Consider the following 25076-nt stretch of genomic DNA (forward strand, 5'->3'; position numbering starts at 1 on the left):
TTTTTATGATTTTTGAATAAGTCACCACCTCTCTGGCTCTCCATTTTAATATATAGGAAAAAAAAAGAGATTAAACTGATAATATCTAAAATCTATTCCAGCTGGAATTTCTATATTATTATAAAATCATTTCATTTTTTTTTCTTTCTTTTTTTTTCCCCCCTGAGACTGGGGTTAAGTGACTTGCCCAGGGTCACACAGCTAGGAAGTGTGAAGTGTCTGAGAACAGGTTTGAACTCGGGTCCTCCTGAATTCAGGGCTGGTGCTCTATCCACTGCGCCACCTGGCTGCCCCCAATTATTTCATTTTTAATTATCTTTTCCTTCTCCATGGAAACTGAAAATGGTTCCTATCCATCTACTCAGCTAGAGCTCTGGATTTTCCATTCCAAAAACATAGTCCTAGCTTCTAAGATCCAGTAAAAGCACTATTTTCAAGTGTAACCTTTCCGTTTGCATCCTTAAACAAGTCCCACACTGGACAAGGGAAATAGCCAACTTATTCACTGAAGAAGTTTGACATTCTACCCAGCAGGTGGCAGTAATGTCACTACCCATAGTTTTTAAAGTTCAATGAAGTTTAATAAAGCACATGAGTTTTAGACCAAAATGCAAATTTCAGTTGTCTTTTAAACCCTAGAGATGTCAGGAAAAAATATATGTCAACTAAAATATGATCACTAGACGGTCACAAACATGGCTTTGTACTATTGTATAGCAGACCAGCTTTCCAGGGGTATTTTCCCTCTGTTGAGTAAGTCTAGTTTATCCTCTATATCTCTTGTTTATATATAGTTGTTTGCATATAATCTCTCTCATTATACTGTGTGCTCCTTGAAAGTAAGGACTATCTTTTGCTACAATAACTGGCAAAACAGAAAGTACTTAAAATAAATGTTTATTCCCATCTACCTCCTTCTCTTAAACCATTTGTAGCATGTCCTCCTGGCAGTTACAATTACTAGTCTGTCCTAGGCCCAGCAGAGTACCTTTGACCACTGTCCTCTGCAGTGTGAACTCTACCCGGCTCGCCTCCTCTGAGGCCTTCAAAGGTCTCTGGCCACGATCTCTTGAATAGTAGTTTAATAACCGGTAGCGCGCTCAAGAACAGCCACATATAATCTTAAAAGCCTTTATTATACCTACTCACATAATGCCCTGACTTGTTAATTTCTTACCTCTCACGGCTCCATCAGCTTGGCTCAGCTACTCCAGGTTAGGGAGCCAGGTTAAAGAGTTCATTATAAAAATAGAGATTTAATAAATCTTTAATAAATGCTTTTTCACTGATTGATTACCACAAAGAAATCCCTTGTATTTCTAAATCTGTTTTTTTTTAAGTCCTATTTAAAAGAGGGAGGGAGAAGAGAATAAACACTTTTAAGCACCTACTATGTGCCAAGTACCATGTTGAACATTTTATAAATATCTCATTTATATGAAGTGCTAAGCAGATTACCTAATACATAATACATGTAAGTGGGATTTGGGAACTTTTATTATATTCATTTGACATTTGAGAAAAGTGATTCAGACTAATATCAATGTCTAACCTAGCATCACGCAGCTAATAAGTGTTTGAGGTCAGATTTGCTTTATGATAACAGAAATGTCATTTAATCTGCCTGATTCTGAGCCCAGTGGTCTATCCAAACTGTATCCAGTTTGTAAGCATACTCTTATATTTTTAAAAAGGAAAATTAAGAATTGATTTTTAGTATTAATTTTATTTTTTAATTAATTAATTTTTAGTATTAATTTCATTTTTTTAATTAATTAATTTTTAGTATTAATGACATGGTTAGAATCTCCAAAAATCTCTTGTTTTACAAATCCTCCTATCAGAATTCAGTCTTTCCTCCTGATAGCCCCTGAACTTTGGCTGCTATTAGAGGATGAAGGCAAAAGATGAGCCTTATACTCTTGGTTTTATGAGGGCAAAGGTCTGTAATTGGGAAGATTCGTGCCAAGATTCCTGTTGCTTTGGTTTTGTTAATTCCTTAACGGTTCACACTTTTCTGATTTTATTTCATTTAATCGCAGACCCAGCCCCTATCCCTATTCAAGGTTCTATATACCTTTTGTCTATGGTATTCAGCAGTGAGGATCCTGTGCAGAATGTTTGGCTGAAGAAATCCCCACAAGAGCATTCAGAAGACCCTAAACAAGCAGAACACCTTTCTTTTGATTTAGCTCCTTCCTGCCTGGTGGCTTTCTAGAAAGAAAAGAGACAAGGGAGATGACTGGGACTTGCCCTACTCAAAACCAATAGATGGCCCATGAATGCAAGTGTTAGTTCTTTCCCCAGCCTTGATTTCTTATTTAGCCAAAGGAGATTGGAGATGATTCAATCAATTGAGCCCAGTGAGAGTAAGTTGCTTGAGATCCAAGTGAGGAGACCAAGTCAAGGTCTCCATATTATTAAGTGAGGTACTCAAGGTCCATTGGAATAGGAGCAATATGGAGAGAAGCCTTTCTCTCATGAAAGTTAAATTCATTTTTTCTTTTAAACATATTGACACCGTATAGTCTCAAGAATTGATTGGCTTGAGGGACTCGAGTTCAGGCAGTTGATCTAACTTACTATTTACTTGAATACAAAGCAACTAAAGAACTTGAGAGGCTCTCTAATATTTGGCTACTGGAAAATAATATTCAGCTCAAGCAAGGGAATTTTCCCCCAACTGAATCAACTGGAAATGTCTTCCATGCAAATCTTTGTGGGGTATTCCTCCTCTGCTATAGCTAAGCAAAGTTCTTTTTTTAACTGCTGAATGAATTATAAGTATTTCATTTTGTTCTAATGTTGAATATAAACCATCTGAAGCAGGTCCAGTCTAGAATAGGCATTAGTCACTAGCAGCTAAATGGGAGGAGCACACCAATTGGGGGATTTATGCCAATAGCAGTAGAAAAAGGCTACTACGATTCCTCAAGGAATCACCCCAAATCTGAGAAGCTTGTGTGGCCAGCCTTGCTTTGGAAGAGAGAGGTCAGAGTACTTATTACACTAAAAAGCCTGTGATCAAAAATCCTCTTTACATTAATTATGTGCCTAAGATATCTGTACCATGCAAATACATAGAGGGACTGCTATCTATAAAAGAGACAGAATAGCATCAACCGGGACAGTTTTGACAATAAAGAGTACAAATTGAACAAATAAGCATCAAAAAGCTGAATAATAATACTCTCATCAGGTGCCAAGATATAGAAGTATCTCCTAATTTTGTGAAGCTAAAACTCTCTGTTGAACTCAGGAACTCTGTGCCACATTTAGTCTTTCTTCTGTATGCAGTGCTTTTATTTGTGCTTTGGAAACCTTACCTGTGACCTCTGAAAGAAGTTTTGAAATAGTCTATTAAAAATGATAAATGGAGGAATGTTTTAAAATTAATTTAAAATAATTGAGGGGAAGCTCAGGAAAGAGGGACTAACAGCTGTTTATTTTCATGATTGTTCATGCATACCTTTACACTGAATTAAATTCTGGATCTCAAGAAATAGAAATATAACCAGGTAGTACTTAGATTTAATTCTACAGAATTTATTAATCATATAAAATAACTGATGTGTAGGATACACAAAAAGGATGCAAGGAGGCAGGAGCCAATCATTTTCTATGGACAGTTTTGTTGCCTTTAAGGAAAACTAATCCCTCTTTGGGCAAATGGAGGTGGGGGTCACACACAGGTATGACCATGTTACATACACACACACACACACACACACACACACACACACACACACACACACACACACACCTTCAATGGCTTCCTGTTGCCTCTAGATCTAACATAAAATCCTCTGTTTGGCTTTCCTTACTCCTACCAAGCTGCCCTTCTGTTTGACACACAAACAATAAACTAAACTAAACTGAAATGTGCGAAGTTAGAGAAGCCATCTCAAAAATGTTCCTGTGGACTATTCAGTCTGATCTGTGGCAGAGAATCCTGAGCTTGAATTAGTCTGATCAGTCACAGTCGGACACACTGTAACTGGACTTTTACAAAGTGATGTCATTTTGGGGCCCTTCAAGAGCAAAGGACAATCAACCAAACTATTTAGAAGAAAAATGTTTCTTAAGAGAGTGAAAATTATGCATAGAACTTCTTTTTTATATATATAGTTTTTATTTACCAGATATATGCATGGCTAATTTTACAGCATTGACAATTACCAAACCTTTTGTTCCAATTTTTCCCCTCCTTTCCCCCACCCCCTGCCCCAGATGTCAGGTTGACCAATACATGTTAAATATGTTAAAAATATAAATTAAATCCAATATAATGCATAGAACTTCTGAAGCTATCCATTTCCTTGTAGTTTAGTCTTATAGCTTCCTCTAACCCTTAGACATTGATCTCTTTCCTGTTCCTCTAACAAGACTTCACTGTCTGTCTCGAAGGCCCCTGATTCTCAACTTCCTCATCTCTACCTCTTGGTTCTCAGCTAACGACTCATCTTCTGTAAGAAGGCTTCACCCATTTCTCCCTCGTGCTAGTGCCTTCTCTTTGACATCATCTCCAATTCTGCATGGATAGATCGTGTCTATCCATAGATCTTTGCATGTTGTCTTCCACATTTGTGGGAAAAGGGGGAGGAAGACCTGTTGCTGGTTTTTTTTTCCCCCTTTCTTTATATCCCCATTACTTAGAATGGTGCCTGGAATTTAATAAAGACTTATTGACTTGACAAAAGATCTTATTTTATCCTTCTGCCTAAGATCTATAGATCACATCATTGTAGGGCTCTATAGATTCCAAAGTATTTGACTAGCCAAATTAAAAGACCTGTCATTAATGGTTCAATATCGGCTTGGCAGGTATGAGGAGAGACTTTGGATCACAGGATCCTGTTCTCCTGGGTCTCCCAGCCTCCAGTGCTGTTTATCATTTTTATCAATGACTTAGATAAAGACAGAGGTTGCATGCTTGTCAGATCTGCAGACAACACAAAAGTGGGAGGAAACGCTTATGTATTATGTGAATTAGAATCCAAAAAAATCTTGATAGACTAGAACATTGAAACATATACATAAAACAAAACTTAAAAGGAATTATTATAAATATAATGGTTCATAAATCAGCATCACAAGTATAAGTTGGCAGATCTGGATTTCAGCAAATTAAATAGGAAGCTCTGAATGAGTCAGCAGTGTGATATAGCAACCAAAAAAAGCAAATGAAGTTTAAGAATCCATTAAGAGATTAAGCACACTCCATGAAGGACTAAGACAGTGACAATTTTAACCATGCTCTATTCTAGTCTGACTTTGCTTGGAGTTATACTGCATATTTAATTCTCAGCTTCCAGATAAACTCCAGATAAGCTAGAAGGTATCAGGGATCTCAGTGAAGATAATAAAGAACTTGAGATCAGGTCATATAAAGATCATTTGAAGGAAGTGGGCATATTTAGCCTAAAGAATAGATAATAACTCTGGAGGAATAATGTAATATTCTCTAAAGTGTAATGTTCTCTGGGAGCAGGTTTCTTGGGGAGCTTCTGGAAGCAGCCTTAGTTTCAATTCAATATAATCATCCCAAATGCAGCCAGGAGTTAAAGTCCAAATCCTTTATTTTATTCAAAGCCTTGTCTCTTTTCCTGGACCAGGTTAGCTTTCTTAGAGGCCCATCTCTCTCCTTGATTCTGAGAGCTCCTGCCCCTAGTCCTTTGCCTCTGCCAGCTTCTGCCTCTAGCTCCCTCTGAATGAGTCCTGAGAGCTTCTTGCTTATATGCTGTACGCTGAGTATACACCAATTATTATATCACTAGGAAACCATTATTTGTTGTAAGATTAAATCAATGCTAAACTAGATTTAACCACTGTCTCCTCAATTCCACTTACTTAGCACCTTGTAAGAATCCTAACAGGATAAGATTAGGAAGAATGACAGCTGTCTTAAAGAGTTTGAAGGAGACTAGACTTCCCCTGCTTGACCAACTCAGCAGAGACACCTAGTAATATCTATTGATTAACCAATTAGGACACCAACAAGCATTGAATAAATGGCCACAACATGTTTGACACTATTTTAGAAGCTGGAAATAAATTTTTAAAATGTAAACGTTTTTGCCTTCAACATGTATATATTCTTTTAAAAGGAGCAGGTTATATAGTAGACTGTATATGTACTTGGAGAGCAGGAAGTGTAAAAATACCAGGTAGGTTAAAGAGAACAGAAATAGTCCCACAAAGGAGATGACACATGCTGAGATTCTAAAAGGAAGTAAAGAAGGGACTTGTTCCATGTGAAGAGATAACCTTTTCAAAGGCACAGAGAAAGGAAATGAAACATCATCATATAAAAGGAAGAGCCAGTAAAACAGTTTTTCTGGAATATAGATTTTGTGAAGGGGAGTTATATATATATATATATATATATATATATATATATATATATATATATATATATATATATATATATATATATATATATATAGCTAGAAAGAACAAGTTAAAGTCAGAATAAAAGAAGTTTAATGATAAACAGAGAAATTATTTCCTTTAATTCCAGAGACTAGTCCCTGCCCCATGTTAGCTATGTGACTATGGACAAGTCCCTTAAACTCTGAGTGTTCTGTGGCACTGTTCTCCATTTTAATTTTGACAGTACCCCTTGTCAGTTTTACATACAAATAGTTCTCACTTTATGTAAATGGACCATTCTGCAGACCTCTACATAAGGCAATTTTTATATCAAGTAAATTTGCCCAGGATGTGAGACAGGGAAGGAAAAAAGGGGGGAGTCAGGAAGAACAGTAAAGGGAAAAGGCAGATACAGGATTCAAGGATATGGAGGCCCATGGAAAAAAAAAAAAAAAAAAAGCAGAAATAAGAGAAAGACCAACCATGTGGGGACCTGACTGTAACTGAGAAAAAGTGAGGAGGAAGTCAGAGAGGGGTCAGTGGACAAGGACATAGACAGGAAAGGATAGGTAACATGCAGGGTTAGGGACAGACAAGATAGACACCTGGGAGTTAGGCATGCAAGCTGGTGGGCAGAACAGGGCCCAGGGCTATTCTTTCAACACCAAGAGGTCTCAAGCTGGGCTCTCACTGTGGGGGAGAGGAAAAGAAGGGATGACAGTCTCTCTACTTGTCTGCTTTTATTTGAAAGGTTTTTATTTTAGTTGCGATTTTTTTAGGATTGTTTTTGTAGGAGATGGGGAACAAGAAGTGGAAAGAGAGAACACAGTTCTGTACAGTAAAGTTTTGGGGGGGAGTCAGAATGTGGATTTCTTTCAGAGATTATTATGGAAAGTCAAGTTTGAACAATATGAATTTACATAAGGCCAAGAATTATCTGTATATAAATAAATATATATATAATATGTATATATACCTATATATTATTTATGAATTATAGGCATGTATTATTGCATATATGCATATACATACAGACATTAAAAAGTGAATCAGCTAGTATTTAGGAAATTACTATATATTCCTGATATTCCTAAAGTGAAAGCCTACCCAGGCTGTTTCTTTTCTACTGAAGTTTCAGGGTCTTTTCCATCACCTTTAGAAGGCTGTTTTGGTTGTCCTGGTAAGTTGTGATGAGGGTTTGGACTAGGAATGTTGTGATGTTAACTAGAGAGAAGAGGATAAATCCAAGAAGTTGAAGTAGAATTGACAAGATTTGACAATTGATTGGATATGAAGAATGATTGAAAGTCAAATGAGGATGACTTCCAGGATTGGAACATGGCTAAAGGAATGAACGCTGATGCTCTTGAAAGAAATTGTGAAGTTAGGAGGAAAGGTGGGTTACTAAGTTCTATTTTAGACACCTGTAAAATCAGAAGATTGGTTTGATGCCTATGAGATCCTTTCCAGTTCTGTGATCTAAATCTTTGATCCTTTAAGCCTATTCTCCTTCAAAACATCCAGGCATAAAAAGCATGAGTTTGGCTGAAATGTAGGATGCCATAAGAAGAGTAGTATGGAATAAGCTTGAAGAGGCAGATTGGAACCAGATGGAGAATGGCTTTAAATACCAAATTGTAAGAGTTTTGAGAAATGAGTTGGTGGGAAGAAGAAGAAGAGAAGAAGAAGAAGAAGAAGAAGAAGAAGAAGAAGAAGAAGAAGAAGAAGAAGAAGAAGAAGAAGAAGAAGAAGAAGAAGAAGAAGAAGAAGAAGAAGAAGAAGAAGAAGAAGAAGAAGAAGAAGAAGAAGAAGAAGAAGAAGAAGAAGAAGAAGAAGAAGAAGAAGAAGAAGAAGAAGAAGAAGAGAAGAAGAAGAAGAAGAAGAAGAAGAAGAAGAAGAAGAAGAAGAAGAAGAAGAAGAAGAAGAAGAAGAAGAAGAAGAAGAAGAAGAAGAAGAAGAAGAAGAAGAAGAAGAAAAGGAGGAGGAGGAGGAGGAGGAGAAATTTTTTAAAAGAAATCTGGTAAAGAAAGAGAAGAATAGAAATAAGACAAGAATTTGAAGAGATAAGATCCATTGAAGAGATTTGGATTGTATTGTTTTGTTTTTTTTTTTTTGTTTTTGGAGGCTGAAGAAGGGAACTTTGTTAAGGAACTAGAGAGATAATCTTGTCTAGATGAGAAACATGAAGCCCAGAGGCACTATAAAAGTGGCCAGTATGAGGTTACACAGTTAATAAGATCAAACGCTAGGTCCTGTGATTCCCAATTTAGCATTCTTTCCACAGCCCCAATGTCTTTTTTTTTTTTTTTTTTTTGCTAGGGTTTTGAGGTATGAAGTAGGGAGAGGCAAGAATTCAGAATGGAGGGCCTCTATTTTCTAATGAATTCAATTCAACAAACATCTTTTGGCCATTTCCTTATGTAGAGATAAGTCTGTTGTAATTGCTTTTTTAGATGAGAGATCAACACAAAAGAAACAAACCTGCCAACAACAACAAAATCAATAGGTTCCCTCCCATTTTTTGACATGTAAACTAGCCAAAGGAAATAACAACTTAATGATAGGTAATGGGCACAATGAAAAGAAGTGTGTTTAGCATCAGAAGTCCATGCTCCCAGTGTCTCTTTCCTTATTTGTAACATACTATCCTAATAGGAGAAGTTTATATAGGTAAATAATAAATGTTAAGTTTGTATTGAATTAAATCTTTCAAATGTAATAGTGTTTCCATAGGTGTGAAGAGGAAAATGGAAAGAAGCTAATATAACTATCATATATATATATATATATACATATATATATATATATATTCATATATATATATATGATTTAAATCAAGAGAGCTAAGATAAGTTCAAGAAAGAATGGATTTTTTTCTCCTGAACATTATGGGAAAAAGACTTTTCATGATACGGCAGGAAGATAGATAGAAAGCTAGCTAGGTTTGTGAATAAGAAGCCTGATGTGCTTTAAGCTTAGAATTCACCAGGACACAGACTTCAGGAGTGTGTGTGTGTCTTAAATCCTTCAGGTGACTTGTTTTTTTAAACACAGGAAAAAGCCCTGGAGATAATAAAAGGTGAGAGGAGGACAAAACAAACCCATAACTGCTTTAAATGTAAAGGAAAGCTGTTTTGGTGAATGGCAGATATATTATACAGCTTTAGAGAGTTTTTTGCATCCTGAGTTTTATTTCCAAAGGTATAGGGAAATCCTAGTGAGGAATAAGGGCAACTAGATGCATAGTAATTAGAATACTGGGCCTGAAGTCAAGAAGATGCAGCTTCCTGGAAACAAATATGGCCTTACACACTTACTAGTTGTGTGACCCTAGTCACTTAACCCCATTTGCTTCAGTTACTGGGCAAAATGAGCTGGAGAAGGAAATGGCAAACTACTCTAATATCTTTGCTGAAAAAATCCCAAATGGGATCATGAAGAATCAGACACACCTGAAACGAGTGAACAATAAAAAGTGAAGAAGAAGAATAAAAGCTAACATTTATATAGCACCTATTCTGTGCCAAGCACTGTACTAAGAACATTATAATGATTATCTTCTTTGATCATCATAATGACTCTGGGATATGGATATCCCCCATTTTATAGATGAAGAAACTGAGACAAACCGAGCAAGTCCAGAATCATATACCTAGTGTCTGTGATTTAAACTTAGATTTTCCTGACTCCAGCCTGAGCATTTTCCCATTGTGTCACCAGTTACTTGCCTGAACTATACAAAAGCAACTGCTTTGCAACATAGACTTTTAGTATTGCTTTGTATACAAAGTGATGAGCTTAGTCACAGAGACACATGTCTCTCTCTCTCTCTCTCTCTCTCTCTCTCTCTCTCTCTCTCTCTCTCTCTCTCTCTCTCTCTCTCTCTCTCTCTCTCTCTCTCTCTCTCTCTCTCTCTCTCTCTCTCTCTCTCTCTCTCTCTCCCCTTCTGTCTCTGTCTCTGTCTCACCATGCTGCCTTTCATTCATATAGTTAATAGATAAGTGTTTGGTTAATACCGGTTGGATAAACAAAGAATGATTTGAATGTTTGATTTTCCTGTATTCAAAAAAAGTCAAACAGCACATCAAGATCGGGTCAGGCTTAATATCCAATCCTGCTCCAACACCAATGCTGGCAATTCTATGGGCACAAAATTCTTCCAAAGTTGGCCTTTTCTAGGAAATGAGGCATCTGAGAGTAGCGTACTCGTTTTGTAGGGAAGGACCGGAATGATCAGGACAGAAGGCTCTGCTCTCTAATGCTTCTTCCTTTCCTCCGCACCCTGAAAGCTTGAGTGTGGGTGTGGGCTATGACTAGACCAGTGAAGTTAGCTTTTGCCTGCAGAGAGAGGTTTCCTTAATCTGGGATGGTGGGAGACCACACCCCAGAACGTGTTTTCTCACTTAGGAAAGGCACCTCCTCCAATGCTAGAACTTGTTCTTCCTCTCTCAGATGGTCTGACAAAACCTGAAGAGATCTGCTGGATGGATATTAATGGAAGCCACAGTTTTACTAGTTGAAGTCTCTCCTGTTTCACTCATAACCCACTGAAAAATCAAAATAATAGATGCTCAAGACGATTTGACCTAAAATTTTGGATGAATCAACTGACCTCTAAATAAAGTGTTATTTCTCCCCTTATGACTTTGTTTTGTCTTCTATAGAACTGGGCCAGAATTTTTAGGCTTAAACTAATTACAGAGTTGGCAGCTTCACAGCTGGCCAAAGTGATCAAGGTTTGGTCTCGTGGTGTTTGTTGCAAACAGCTCTTTCCCATACCTAGCAAATCTAAATCGTTGAGTCATTTTCAGTTGGGTCCAGCTCTTCCCGATTCATTTTGGTCATTTTGGGGTTTTATTGACAGAGTTGATGGGGGGAGGGGTTGCCCTTTCCTTCTCCGGCTCATTTTACAGATGAGGAGACTGAGACAAGGTAAGTGGTTTTGCTCAGGATCACACAGTTCTAAGTGTCCGAGGTCACCTTTGAATTCAGAAAGATGACTTTTGCTGACTACAGATCCTGCACTTTATCCACCTCACCCACGAGGGTTCTTGGATAAATCATTCTTGATTTCCTCTTCTGTTAAACGAGGGGACTCAAGACAAGTGCCATGTGATGCTCTTCCAATTCCAGATGCACGTGACACCTGGGGAGTAACAACACCTCACAAAAAGAGCTACACAACCAACACAAAATGTAAACTTTTAGATCTGACTTCCCCACCTTCCCAGAATGGCTCGGTAGCTGCTAATCCCCCCAATTTAAAATCCCTGAGATTCTTAAGAGTAAATATTCAAATTCTAAGGATCCTCGCGGACCTTCTTTATTTTTTAATGTCATTTCCCGGCTCCCGATCCGCGAGCAGCAGACGAGGAGTTCTTACTCCAACAACTGGGGCACAGGAGCAGGCAGCGCAGAGCTGCCGGAGGACGTCAGAGCCGGCGTCGCTCGCCCCTGATTGGCTGCCGGGGCGCCTGGGCTCGCTCTTTGAGGAGGAGGGAGGGGATGCGAGGTGGGGAGCCGAGCTGGCCCGGCAGGCTGGAGCAGCTGAGTTCGGGGAGCCGCAGCTGCGCTGCGCAGCGAGCCCGTGGATTGCCTGCGGACTGCAAATGGCTGTCGGGGCCGGCTGAGCCCACCTGCGCGCTTCCCGGCCGTGTCCCGGCGCCCGGTACCCGGAGCGCGATGCAGTAATGTGGCGGAGGCGGGCACCGGTAAGAGCGGAGCCTCTTCGGGCTGTTTCCCCCACCCCCACCTTCCTGTTCCCCCTTTGTGCTTTCCCGCAATACCCCGCAGGGGACGTCAAACTGACAGCCGGAGGTACCTTCCCAAAAGTAGCGCGCGTCTCGGTCCGGACTGAATCCCCGCAATGGGGGAGGCCGGGACAACTTCTTTAAAACTAACCAGTCCACTCGGGCTTGCATGTCCTCCAGGTCCTCCTGCGCTACTTGGGTAACCTTGGGCAGGTGACTTAATCGCCCCGTGCCTCAGTTTCCCCATGTGTCACATAAGAGGGGGTGACTAGTCAACTTCTAGAGCTCTTTGAGTGCTACATTATTACGGGGAGTAGAAGAGCCTGTGTATTTGTTGCTTCTTCAAGTTGCTGTCAATCTTGTAGCCAAATGATTCAGTTGTGAAACTGATGAAAAGGAAAGGAGTTAATCTTAGCAATCTCTGCCTGGTTATTTACAAGGGATGCTCCACCCAGGATCTTTCATTCAGTCAAATTCAAGATGATTTATAAAATTGATATACTTTTAATAATTCCATTGTACTCTGCTTTCATTGGGGGGGGGGATAACTACATAGGTTTAGTAAGCAAATTAAATTTTCTTTTTTTCTTTTTCTTTTTTTTTCCTGAGGCAGGGGTTAAGTGACTTGCCCAGGGTCACACAGCTAGGAAGTATTAAGTGACTAAGACCAGATTTGAACTCGGGTCCTCTTGAATTCAAGGCTGGTGCTCTATCCACTGCGCCCCTAGCTGCCCCCAGCAAATTAAATTTTGGAATCCTCATGGTCACAATTCTATTGCCCTAGCTACTTCAGCAATTGTTCCTCTGGGCCTCGGCTCCCCGTGTCAAACAAGGAAATGGAATACACTTACCTGTAAGGCTCCCGATGAGAGAGGCTCCCAAAATTTCTGACTTTATAAGGAGGACACATTTGATTAGCAAATGAAAGGTTTGAACAAGTATATTTTGGCAGAAACTATATACACACTTAAGAGCTCCATGTAGACACTAAAAGCATAGTAAAAGTCCTAGTAAAGATTCATTAAGATGGCTTATCTTAAGAGGTAGTGCAAATTAAACAGTGGTTTATTTGGGTTTATTCTTGTGAAGACCAGTTAATTATCTCAGAAAACAAATATTTCCACAACTATAAACTGAAGCAAAGTTGTTAACAGACTGCCTGAGAGATGTGTGCTACTGTTCTCATAGGGGGACAAAAAGCAAGAATTTAAATGATGACAAACCCTTTATGATTGCTAGAAGGGAAAGTCAGAAGAACATATGCTGTCCTAGTGAATCAGTAGCAAAAAGTTTCTGAACAAAGGCACTTTTGATATTTGTGGAATTCTAGATTGCGTGCAGACATAAAAGGAAATCACACTATTGATGGACTACCTGCATGCCCTTGGGCAATATATTTAACTATCCTAAGCCTCAACTACCTCAACTATAAAATAGGGATAATGTACTGAAGTACCTTCTAACTCAATCTATGATCTTATGTCCCATAATTAAAAATATAGAAATTCTTCTCTAACCTAGTCTACAATGATTGCCTAGGATCTTTGACCTTAAAATACTTATGGTTTTAACCAGTTCTTTTTTTTTTATTAACCAAATTGTATAATAATTAAATTGGGGTTGAGGAAAGAAAAGAAATGCTTCAGAAATACAAGTGAATTTTTTGATCTGCATTTTTAATGGGTTTGTTCAATTATTTCAGTTGAATTCAATTCTTCATGGTGACTCCATTGGGACTCTCTTGACAGAGATGCCATGCTGGTTTTGCCATTTTCTTTTTCAGCTCATGTTACAGAAAAAAGAAACTGAGGATTTAAGTGATTTGCCAGGGTCACACAGCTAATAAATGTCTGAGGCTGAATTTGAATTCAAGTCTTCCTGAACTCTTGGAATAGTGTTCTATACATTGCATCACTTACCAGCCCCTTCTTTGAGTTGGGTAGCAGAAAATACTCATATTTTGACATAAGATTAGAATTCTCAATTAAATAGCTGCTATAAGCTTTTTCACATTCTCCTTATTATACATCTTGTGATCTTTTTTTCCCCACTTTGGTGTTTGAGATTTTTAATTGTGGGATGTGGTATAATAGTTGATTAGGATTCTGCTTTGTCCTCAACCTCAGAATCAGAAGACCTGGATTTAAGTCAGCTTTGTCTCATATTAGCTGAGCAATCCTGAGAAAGTTATTTAATCACTCATTGCTCAGAGATAACTGTCTAAGACTTGTTGCTGAGCAGTTGCTGATCTGCATTGATATAGAGTTGTCTTAATAAGAATTTCCAACACCAGTGAAATTACAGGTCTAGATGAAAAACCTCATGGCATATTGCCTTGTAGTGTGTGGCAGATATTCAGAATGATGTGTAAAACGGATACAATTTTGATAAAGCCAGCCGTGAGAGTTCCATTTTTCTATGCTTTTGTCAGAATGCATCTGATTATTTGTGTTCTGTTCTCTCTGCCATGTTTTAGGAAGAACGTAAATAAACTGGAGTGATTTTAAAGGGGGGAATAATTTATTTTTTAATTTCAATTCCAAATTCTCTCCTTCCTTCCCCTACCTTCCCTACCCATTGAGAAGGCAAGAGAAATTGTAGAGGGCCGGAACTCTGGAGAAGTCTACTTGAAATAAGGTGTTAACTCAGTGGAATTGATGAGATGATGTTTCTCTAGTTCACACATATTCAGCATGCTGTAATGATGTAATTGTAATAGGGTAGTTAAAAACTGAGAAGAACTGGAAATGAGACATTCTATCCCTGGTGGTTCTCCTGCCTCCTGCACTCCTCCACAAAGATCAAGAGTGAGTCAGTCAGAGTGAACAGATTGTGGAGGAGAGTCTGAGTGAAGGAAAGTGCCAGAGTGAGTGTGCTCTAGCTCTATCTCAAACTCAAACTCAAGAGTCAAAAATAAAGACTTTAGACTCTATTCCTATCCTCGTGTTGACTATCCTGCTGAGACCAAGGCCCATCCAGAGGTCCACCAGAAAGCTAACATTACAAGAAATGAAACCCTTTCGAAATTATCCATGTTGTGTGTATTGGAAAGCAAGCAAAAATAAAGTAAGTTTTATTATATATAAAACACACGTATATATGCATATTATAATGCATATGCTATATATAATATGTCATATAGTATATATGTGTCTGTTCTTCATTCCATACTGAGTTTATCAATTCTCTTTCTGGAAGTAGACAGCATTTTTTATCACGAGTCCTCCAAAATTGTCATGGATCATTGTATTGATCAAGGTAGCCAAGTCTTTCCCAGCTGATCTTTACAGCAGTGCTGTTACTATATGCAATGTTCTAGTTTTTTAGAACGAGGATTCTTAATCTTTATGAACTTGTTTTTAGAAATATTTGGTAACCATTTTTTTATATTGGTCATCTCTATAATTCTTTGTATTTTATTTTATGCATTTAAAACATATTTTGAGAAGGGGTCCAGGGTTTTCTCAAATTGTCCAAGTGGTCCATTGCACACACACACACACACACACACACACACACACACACACAATGTTAAGGACCTCTGCTCTAGTCGAGAGAATGGTAAGGAATTGGAAAGTACTAGGACTAGGTGAAGGTGCAAAGAATGTTTGATCTAACAGAGAAATCTTACTGTGGGGAATGTGGGGAGTCTTCAGGTATTTGAAGAAGAGTTACATGTGTTCAACTTGATAGGGAGAGCAGAACTAAGGGGCCATACACTGATGTGACAGAGGCACAGTTCTTAATCATTACCAACTTTCCAAAAGTAGATTGGAAGCACCATGTTGCTCATTGCTGATGATCTAGCAGACAATGGTGAATTATTTCAGTTGCTCTATGCCCAGCTTCTTAAACTTTTTCCATTCGCAATCCTTTTCACCTGAGAAATTTTTACATGACCCTCAGTATGTAAAACAGATATACCAATCAAACATTTGCTGATAATAAATCATAATTTTGCAATCTTTATATTCAGTTACAAGACCCCAATGTAGGGTCAGGGACTCACAGGTTAAGAAGCTGAAACCTACAAAAATCTTCCTTTATAGTATCATTTGGACTAGCTGTCCTCTGAGATCTCAATCAATTTTAAGATTTAGTAAATTATCAGACCTTCTCCAAAGTAACACTTTTAAAAGTAGAAATGAAACCTTTTCTCCAAAGTGAGAAGATGAATCTAATGCTCTAAAAATAAAACTACTGAGGGAAAAGCCTTGAAGGAATCTAATGGGGTAGTCAAATGGAGTTTTAACATTTTTTAGGTAGCAACTTAAATGATGTGAAGAAAATGATACTTAGGAAGAAAAAAACATGCTCTAGGTATAAAAGATATCATTCCCTCCAAACAACTTCAAGCCATATATAACTTTTCAGAAATGTCCACTGATGCCATGTTAGACTCTGCACCAACTAGATTTTGGATTTATGAAATTTGTATTTTCTCTCTCTCCCTCTCTCCCTCTCTCCCTCTCTCCCTCTCTCCCCTCTCTCTCTCCCTCTCTCTCTCCCTCTCTCCCTCTCTCTCTCCCTCTCTCCCTCTCTCTCTCCTCTCTCCCTCTCTCCCTCTCTCTCTCCCTCTCTCCCTCTCTCCCTCTCTCCCTCTCTCTCTCCCTCTCTCCCTCTCTCCCCTCCCTCCCTCCTCTTCCCTCCCTCCCCTCCCTCTCTCCCTGTCTCCCCTCTCTCCCTCCCTCCCCTCTCTCCCTCCCTCCCTCTCTCCCTCTCTCCCTCTCTCCCTCCCTCCCTCCCTCTCTCCCTCCCTCCCTCTCTCCCTCTCTCCCTCTCTCCCTCCCTCCCTCTCTCCCCTCCCTCCCTCTCTCCCTCTCTCTCCCTCTCTCCCTCCCTCCCTCTCTCCCTCTCTCCCTCCCCTCCCTCCCTCCCTCTCTCCCTCCCTCCCTCTCTCTCTCTCTCTCTCTCTCTCTCTCTCTCTCTCTCCTCTCTCTCTCTCTCCTCTCTCTCCCTGTGCCCCCCCCCCGTGTGTGTGTGTGTGTGTGTGTGTGTGTCCCCCATCCCTTCTCTCTCCTGTTTTCCTATATAAAACATAGCATAGCATTCTGGCTGAAGAAATTGTATTTTAAATAAAAACTAAAATCTATTTAGCTCCTATGATATTATGGGGACAATTATTTTATCTCATACTTCTCAAAGAGACCAAAAATGATAGCCAGTTGAAATAATTAGTATTGTGAAGGGGCAGAGGAAAGACAAGCACAGTAATTCCAATTCTGGACAGCAAATTATCAAACTATTCATACTTTTTGACACAGTGATTCTGATACTGGGCACACAATAAGAAGTCACAAAGAGGGAAAAAGTACATAGACACAAAAATATTTTGTTTATGATAGCACTTTTTTGCATTAACAAAGAATTAATTGCAAGTTTGGGCAAATCAACTGGGACAAGACTACACTAACTGAGGTCATATTATTGTAAAGGATTATTACTGCATTATAAGAAATGGCAAGTATGAAGGATTTAGAGTGATATGGTATTAAGTGATATAAATTAGAATAAGCAAAATTACAACAGCATACACAGTGATAGCCAGAATATAAAAGAAATCAACACTAAAAGACAGTCAGCCTCTTGTGTAATGACTAAACTCAGTCTCAGAGAAATGATGACAAAACTTAATTTTCTCAGTTAAAAAAAAATGTGGTTGAGGAGAGAGAAAATATTAATGATACATAGAATACAGCTATATTGTTTAATTTTGTTTTCATTGCTTTTCTTTGTAAAAAGGAGGGTTCAGTGGTGAGGACTGTTTTGGAGAAAATGACTATAGTACAAAGATAAAAGGTAAAGATTAATCTAAAAAGATGTGAGAGAATGGTATCAAACTTTTTTTTTCATTTTATCAGTCTCAGCCCCTGTTGGAACTTGCTAAGAGGAAATGAAAATAAAAGTGAAACTAAAAAAATACTGGTTTTGTTAGCAATTTTAAAATGTGATAATGATGAAGAATGCTAAAACTCAAACTTTTAAGCAAAATAAACTTTGGATTAATTTCTATTTTTCCTATTATTAGTGATTTGGAGTAATCTTTTAAATGGTTGTTAGTTGCTGCATTCTCTTCAAATTACTACATGTCCTTTTACCACTTTTGATGGTATTGGTCTTGATTTTACATATTTACATCAGTTTCTTTTATTCTGGATTGCTGACTTTTATCAGTCATATCTGATGCAGAAGAATTTTTCTTCACAATCTACCTCTTTATTGGCCAAGGCAGGTTCATGAAAACTAGAAGAGCTTTGCATATGAAGTAGTTGAAGAACACTTTGCCTTTAATCTTTCATCCAAAGACTAGACCAATTTTAGACAGTGTCTTTATCGGGTAGGTTTTGCTCTAGAATGAGTTTTTTGGTCACGGTAATTCACGCAGACCTTTCACTAAATACAGAGGAGTTATGGTCCAAGTTGGAAAAAACAAAAACCATATCCATAATGATTTTTGAAATTGGAAGATTTTGTTTAAGGATTTTATAAGTGATCAAGATAAGCCGAACCTGATTGCAAAATAAATAATCATAACTGCTTTCTTTAATAGTCTAAGAGGTAGGGGTGTGTGTGTGTGTGTGTGTGTGTGTGTGTGGTGTGTGTAAAATGATCCCTGCCTCTATTGTTTTTATAGTCTAGAACTGGACATTAGAAGGAGCAGAATGTGCTCCAATGGGAAGAGTTCTGGCTCTGGAATTAGGTGGCCTGTGTTCACGTCCCTCCTCTGTTATTTTTTTACACGAGTCCTTTAGCTTTCCTGAGACTCAATTGTAGTCTAGATGCACTATAATAATACTACTTAATAAATGCATTAGAAAATAGGATGTGAAATCTCATAGGATTAACAACTAGGGAAATCAGGAATGATTTCTAGGAAGAGGTGGCATTTGAGTTGGGTTTTAAAGGAAAATGATGAATTCAGTAAGCAAAGGAAAGTGGAGACCATGAGAAGTTTGGGCAGCTGTTGTACATAATTATGCCCAATAAGACAGTGAGGAGTCTAGTTTGATTAGATCAGAGAGTACTTTGAGGAAAATAACATAAAACTCCAAAGGGATGAGATTTCCAGATTGTGGAGAGTCTTCATTAATAGGAAAAGAAATATGTGGTTTTCATTGTGCAAGAAACAGGGAATCTGTGAAGGGTTTGGACCACAAGAATGTCATGACGAGGTCAGTGTATAAATTGTATAAATCTGGCAGTTCTGTGAGGAGTGTATTATATAAGAGAAGAAAATATGAAGTGGGAAAACTTGTTAGGAGGCTATTTAAAGTCCTGATATCTAGAAATAAGAGAATAAACTAAAGTAGTGCTGGTTGGAAACAGATTTGAATACTAGAGATATTATGGAGGTATAGTTGAAAGCATTTGAAAATGAACGGATATAAGAAGTGAAGAAAAATGTAAGATGTGGGTGAAAGGTTGACAAAATAGTCTAGACTAGGGATGGGAAGGAGGGAAAATAAGCTTGGTTTCAAATATTTTAAATTCTTTATAGAACATCAAAGTGGAGATGTCTTTTATAAGCAACTAGAAATGTGGTGTATCAGAATCTCAAAAGAGAATTTAAGATTAGAGATTTGGGAATCATCTATATTGTATAAAGGTGGTGTAGTTTTAAACCCGAGGGAGGGAATGACTTTGCTAAGGAAGAGTCTGGGTTTCAAAGAAGGCTCAAAGGTAGAACTTTGGGGAATCACACCTTAGGGCATCAGAAAATGAAAAGCCAGCAAAGAAAGTGTTAGAGGAAGAAAAGCAAGATAAAGTAATTAGAATATTAAAATAGAAGAAAGGAAAGTATTTATAAAGAGAAATTGGTCTGTAATATCAGGAGTTTCACAGGGGGTTATAAGGATGAATTTTGAGGAAAGATTATTCCATATGATAATTAGGATATCCCTGATAACTTTGGAGGGAGACTAGTTTGAGTATGAGATCAAAAGCAAATTGAAATGGTTAAGGAGACAATGATTAGTGAGAAAGTAGTCGCATCCATAAGTAGTGTTATGTCCTAGAAGTTTGACCAGGAGATAAGTGGATTGGAAAATCAAAGGACTGATTTTAGGATTGAGATGCATTGAATAAGGTTGTAGCCAGCACTACAAGCTTCGAAAGGACAGGATTTATTTTATATCTACCCCATAATGCTCTACACCCAGTAAGTGTATCTAGATTTGAATGATTGGATGTAAAAAGACTCAGTGGAGAGGAAGTGATTAAAGATACATGAGAGAGGAGGATGATTGTTGCAGTTAAATTGGAAACCAGAAGGAATGGAATGTGCTACAAAAAAGAAGAGTACTGGGGCTGGAGTCCTCTGACTCTATCTTTGCATAAATCCTTTAGCTTCTCTGAGACTCAAATTGTCAAGTGAATGTCTTAGTCTAAATAGAATAACCTTTAAAATCCTTTCGGAATCTAAATCTCTGATGCCACATGTGTATCAGGGACATGGTAGAAGGATGAGCTTTTGCGAGACTATGTACCCTTCTCTGACAGAAGGGAAGGGGGAATGGATACTAATGCCAAAAAGTTTTGAAGAGAAAAATTGAGGGTACCACAAGGTTTTTATTTGCTATATTGTGCTATATGTGACCTAAAACTGGGATTAAATTGAGGTGGGAGGGAAAAGTGATGAGAGATTAGATAGAGGGATTACCAGAAGAAAGGTGGACTGAAAGCAAAGGGATAAGTGTTGCTAACCACAGTTTGTCAAAGAATAAATATTTAACAAGTGGATACCAGGTATTGATACTGGCAGTTTGCCATTCTTCTTTTATAAATATACTTTTGTCTATTTCAGTTTCACTGTTATTCTCTTTGATACAGAATAAAACTTTACTTTTTTTCTTAATGTGGAAGCAATGTAATGGCTATTTACTTTTAAAAAGAGATAAAGTTTGGAGTTTAGTTTGGAGTTTTAAATGAATAAGAATTTATGTTGAATATTTAATTCAGTAAACATAGATTAAGTGCCTACTATGAGTTGGGCATTGTGCGAGGTTTTGAGGATACAAGGATGAAAAATGACAAAGTCCCTGCAATCAAGGAGATAGACCATGTACTTAAGTGTAACATAAGAATAAAATAAAAAAAAAAAAGAAAAATATAAGAATAAAAGATTAGAACAAGTGAAAAATGCAGTCAATATCCTATAAAAATTTGAGGTAGGAGTGATCAATTTTAGCCATAATAGTAATCTCATTTGGACTAAAACACAGAGGCCATAAGAGAAATTATAAACCCGAATATCTTCATTAGATTTCACAATATTAAATGTTTTGTGATTTCAAGACTTGGTTCAAGCACTATCTTCTTTATGAAGCCTTTTCTAATTTCATCCTATCCCAGTTTCTCTGCTTTTGCTTTCTCATTTTGGGTGTCTGTGTGTATGTCCATGCGTCCATCGCCCCCACCTCCCATCCAAAACTGTTGCCAAAACCAGTAGATTTTACCTTTGCAACCTGCCTCCATTCCTCTGCCTTCTGACACTTCGAACACTCTGGTGTAGACTTTTATCACCTTCACACCTAGACTATTGCAATAGTCACTGGGGGTGGGGTGGGGGGGCTGCCTGCCTTAAGTATCTTCCCACTCCATTCAGCCACCAGTGTGATTTTCCTAGGTCTGTATCACCTTCCTACTCAACACCATTGACTCTCTATTGCCTCCAAGATCAAATACAAAATTGTATGGCATTCAAAATCCTTCATAACTTATCCCCATTCTACCTTTCCAGGCTTCTTATACCTTGCTCCCTGCTACATATTCCTCAGTTTCCTTGTTATTTCATGAACAAGAGTCTCCATCTCTCCACTTTGAACACTTTCTTTGTCCCTCATCCCTGTAATGGTCTCTCTCCTCATCTCCACTTATTGGATATACCGCATTCCTTTAGGTCTGAATTAAAATCCCCCCTTCTACAGGAAGCCTTTCCAAGTCCCTCCATTTCTTCCCTTTATCTTAAATCTCTCCCTCTCCTTCCATCTACAAGCTCTTACTAAAACTTTGTTTACTGCCAGACCCTTTCCAGTACTGGCTTTATCTTCTCTCATTCCCTTTGACTCATTGGTCAAGGGAAGGGAGTTAGAATATTCGGCCACTTCAGGTTCTTTCCTTTCTAGGTCAGTCACGTATTTTCTTTTGAGGTCCAAGTTATTCATGTCTCTCACCCAATCAAATCCTGGTAGCTGTGGTCTATAAATTCCCAGGTCACACCCTTTCCTTTCATAATGAGTCTGATACCTGGTTCACAATGATTGTCTCATCCTCGACTCCTGCTCTCATGCTAGGGGTCAATATATAGGTCTCCCTCAAATAATCCACCTTCTCAAGTCTCTCAACCAATTCACCTTAATGAGCTATTACTCATCCCACTTTAACTATACACGGTGGTGATTATACCCTTGACTTTACCATCGCCTACACATGTACCACCACTGCAGAAAAGAATTCTGAAATTCCCCTTATCTGATCTATTGATTTTTCACCTCTCCCTCTGCCTTCCTGTATAATCCTACAAAGACCCACACTGTGACTCATAATCCTTTGATTTCTCAGTTCTCCCCCAGTACATCTCACCTCAACAGCCAGTCTCTCCTTCTTCCCTCTATTTCAACTCTATACTGCCCTCCTCTCTGAATCCTTAACCCCCTTATTTTACCAGTGATTCCCATCCAAGCCTTAGCCTTATACCACTCCCACCATTTTATCACCTTGACTCCCCCACACATACTTCTGAATAAAGGTGGAGAAAATCACCAAATCATTCTTACTGGATCTACTACAAAGTTGTTACATAACAGCAACTGCTTGCTAGGGATCCTATTATATTTAGCTTATCCATTTACTGTCCCACTCACCACGGTGACTTTTACATCTCATCCCTCCACATATCTTCCCCCTGCCTTGCTTCATATTTTAAGGGAGAAAAAAGATGCCGTTCTCTATGACCTCCTTATTCTCCCATCTTCCTGATCCCCTATCATCCAAGTGCCTTCTGCCATTCTCATTCTTTACTCCTGTTTTATGTGATGAAGTGACCTTATTCCTTACCAAAGTCAACTCTCAGTTAGTTCAAACAGTCCTATTCCACAACATCTCTAATGAGTTGTCCCTCTGCCATCCCCATTCTTTTGCTTATTTTCAGTCTCTTGTTTACCGGATCATTTTCTGCTGTCTGCAAACATATCCACATCTCCCTAATCCTTGTTCCTTTTATTTCTGCTAACTCTCTTTTTCTCTTGTAACATTTGTAGCCTAAAATCTTTGGAAAGACCATCTACATAATTAGAAAATACCAAAGGGATACAACTTAGCACAGTGCAGGGCGTTTAGGTAGTTTATAAATGTTTATAGACTTACATGTAGTATCTTCTCTTCCCTCCCCTAATGATCTTGTATTAACTTTGTATACATCTGTGTATAATGAGACATATTGTGCTCTTCCTTCTAATGTGCCACTCACTCTCCAACATATTTGTAAGTTTCTTGAAGTGAGGGATTATTTAGTTTTTGCCTAGTACACAGTTGGTACTTAATAAATGCTTATTTGTTGATTTTTTTTTTTGTCTAGTACAGAACTTCTTAAACTTTTTCTACTCACTACTCCTTTTTGCTCAAAGATTTTTTTTACCCCAAGCACAGAGATACACAAAATAGGGGTACAAATAAAAAATGTACTGATAATAAATCAAAATTTTGCCAAACACCTCCCCCCACATTCAGTTACAAGATGCCATATGGGGTCACGAACCACAGCTTAAGACCCTGGAATCTAGTAGGTATTCCCTCCACCCAAGAACTGCCTCAAATACATAGGCTTTACTAAAGATAAGATTTTTAAAGTTTTTTTTTAAAGAAGCTTTGGTAACTAAGCAGCAGCTTTTTGAGCTAAAATCATAATTTGTTCTTTGAAAGGGAAGCCAGAAGTGGTCTAGATGAAGTGAGGTACCCAAAGTCCTCATAGAGGAAGAAACAGAATTTGAACCCAAGTCATACAATTCTATATCTAGCATTCTTTCCACTGCACCTCACTGCCTATATCTAAAATTAAGTTTTACAAAGAAAATCAAATCTATTTACACCAAAAAATGAAATGTCATTGACTGAAGCAGAATTTATAAATTTGGATGAGTTGTGTGGTATCATTCCAAAATTATTTTTATAAATCCCAATTTTTAAACAGAAAATTAGCTCAAATTTTTATTTTATTTTGTCATATGGAATTGCCTGAGGCTTTTCAGAAAAAAATTGCTCTTTTCCATTTCTTCTTATATTATAGCCAGTTAGAACAATGGTAAAAAAAAAAAATTTTTTTTCATGAACTGGAGGGGTCAAAAATTTTCTTGCCTAGAAATTAGTATTCTGGTCATGACTTCAGTTGGAAGAAACAGCAATTGATCTATCTCACCTGGCTGACACCATTCCATTTTGGTTCTTGCAGAGCTTGCACTGCATTAACATAGCCTCAGATTGTCTGTGGCCCTCTCTGTGTGATAAGGAGGCATTGGAAGAGAAATTGAATGAAAGAGTAACAATTTCAGATTATTATGAATTTGACCAGGACAAGTTCAAGGAGTCTACTCTATAAACTACTAAAGACACATAAGTACTTAATTTTGTTTTGTTTTGTTTTCAGGGTTTGTGGGAAGGATTTTGAGGGGCTTAACTGGTGCTTTTATTATTTTTTAATTTATGGAATAAAATAAGAATTTCCATAACATAGTATAATAAAAAATATTGCGAGTGAAACTACAAATCTACTATATATATATTTTCAAATAGACAACAAAATTATGTAAATTTCTTCTCCTCCCTCTTTTTTTTCTTCCTTATTCTATCTTAGAGATGGTTACCATTGGACACAAATAGGTGTGTGTATATATATTATAAACATGTAAAATTATTCTATGCATAGTTCTATTTATCAGTTCTTTCTCTGTTTTGTTTTTA

The 25076-nt window shown here is 37.9% G+C and overlaps 1 protein-coding gene across 2 annotated transcripts in view; it reads left to right on the top strand.

The window, feature by feature from the left end:
- The window catches only part of ATP10D (ATPase phospholipid transporting 10D (putative)), a 148034-nt gene that overhangs the window by 42305 nt on the left and 80653 nt on the right, over positions 1-25076 (top strand). Inside the window, exon 2 of one of the 2 annotated variants that reach the window (XM_074276276.1) lies at positions 11898-12083. The gene's annotated coding sequence lies outside the window, so the exon portion shown is untranslated. Of the gene's footprint in view, positions 1-11861; positions 12084-25076 lie in introns of those variants that run through there. The other variant, XM_074276275.1, reaches the window with a different exon arrangement.

The sequence above is a fragment of the Sminthopsis crassicaudata genome, chromosome 6, assembly GCF_048593235.1.
Source record: "Sminthopsis crassicaudata isolate SCR6 chromosome 6, ASM4859323v1, whole genome shotgun sequence".
In the NCBI taxonomy this organism is placed as follows: domain Eukaryota; kingdom Metazoa; phylum Chordata; class Mammalia; order Dasyuromorphia; family Dasyuridae; genus Sminthopsis; species Sminthopsis crassicaudata.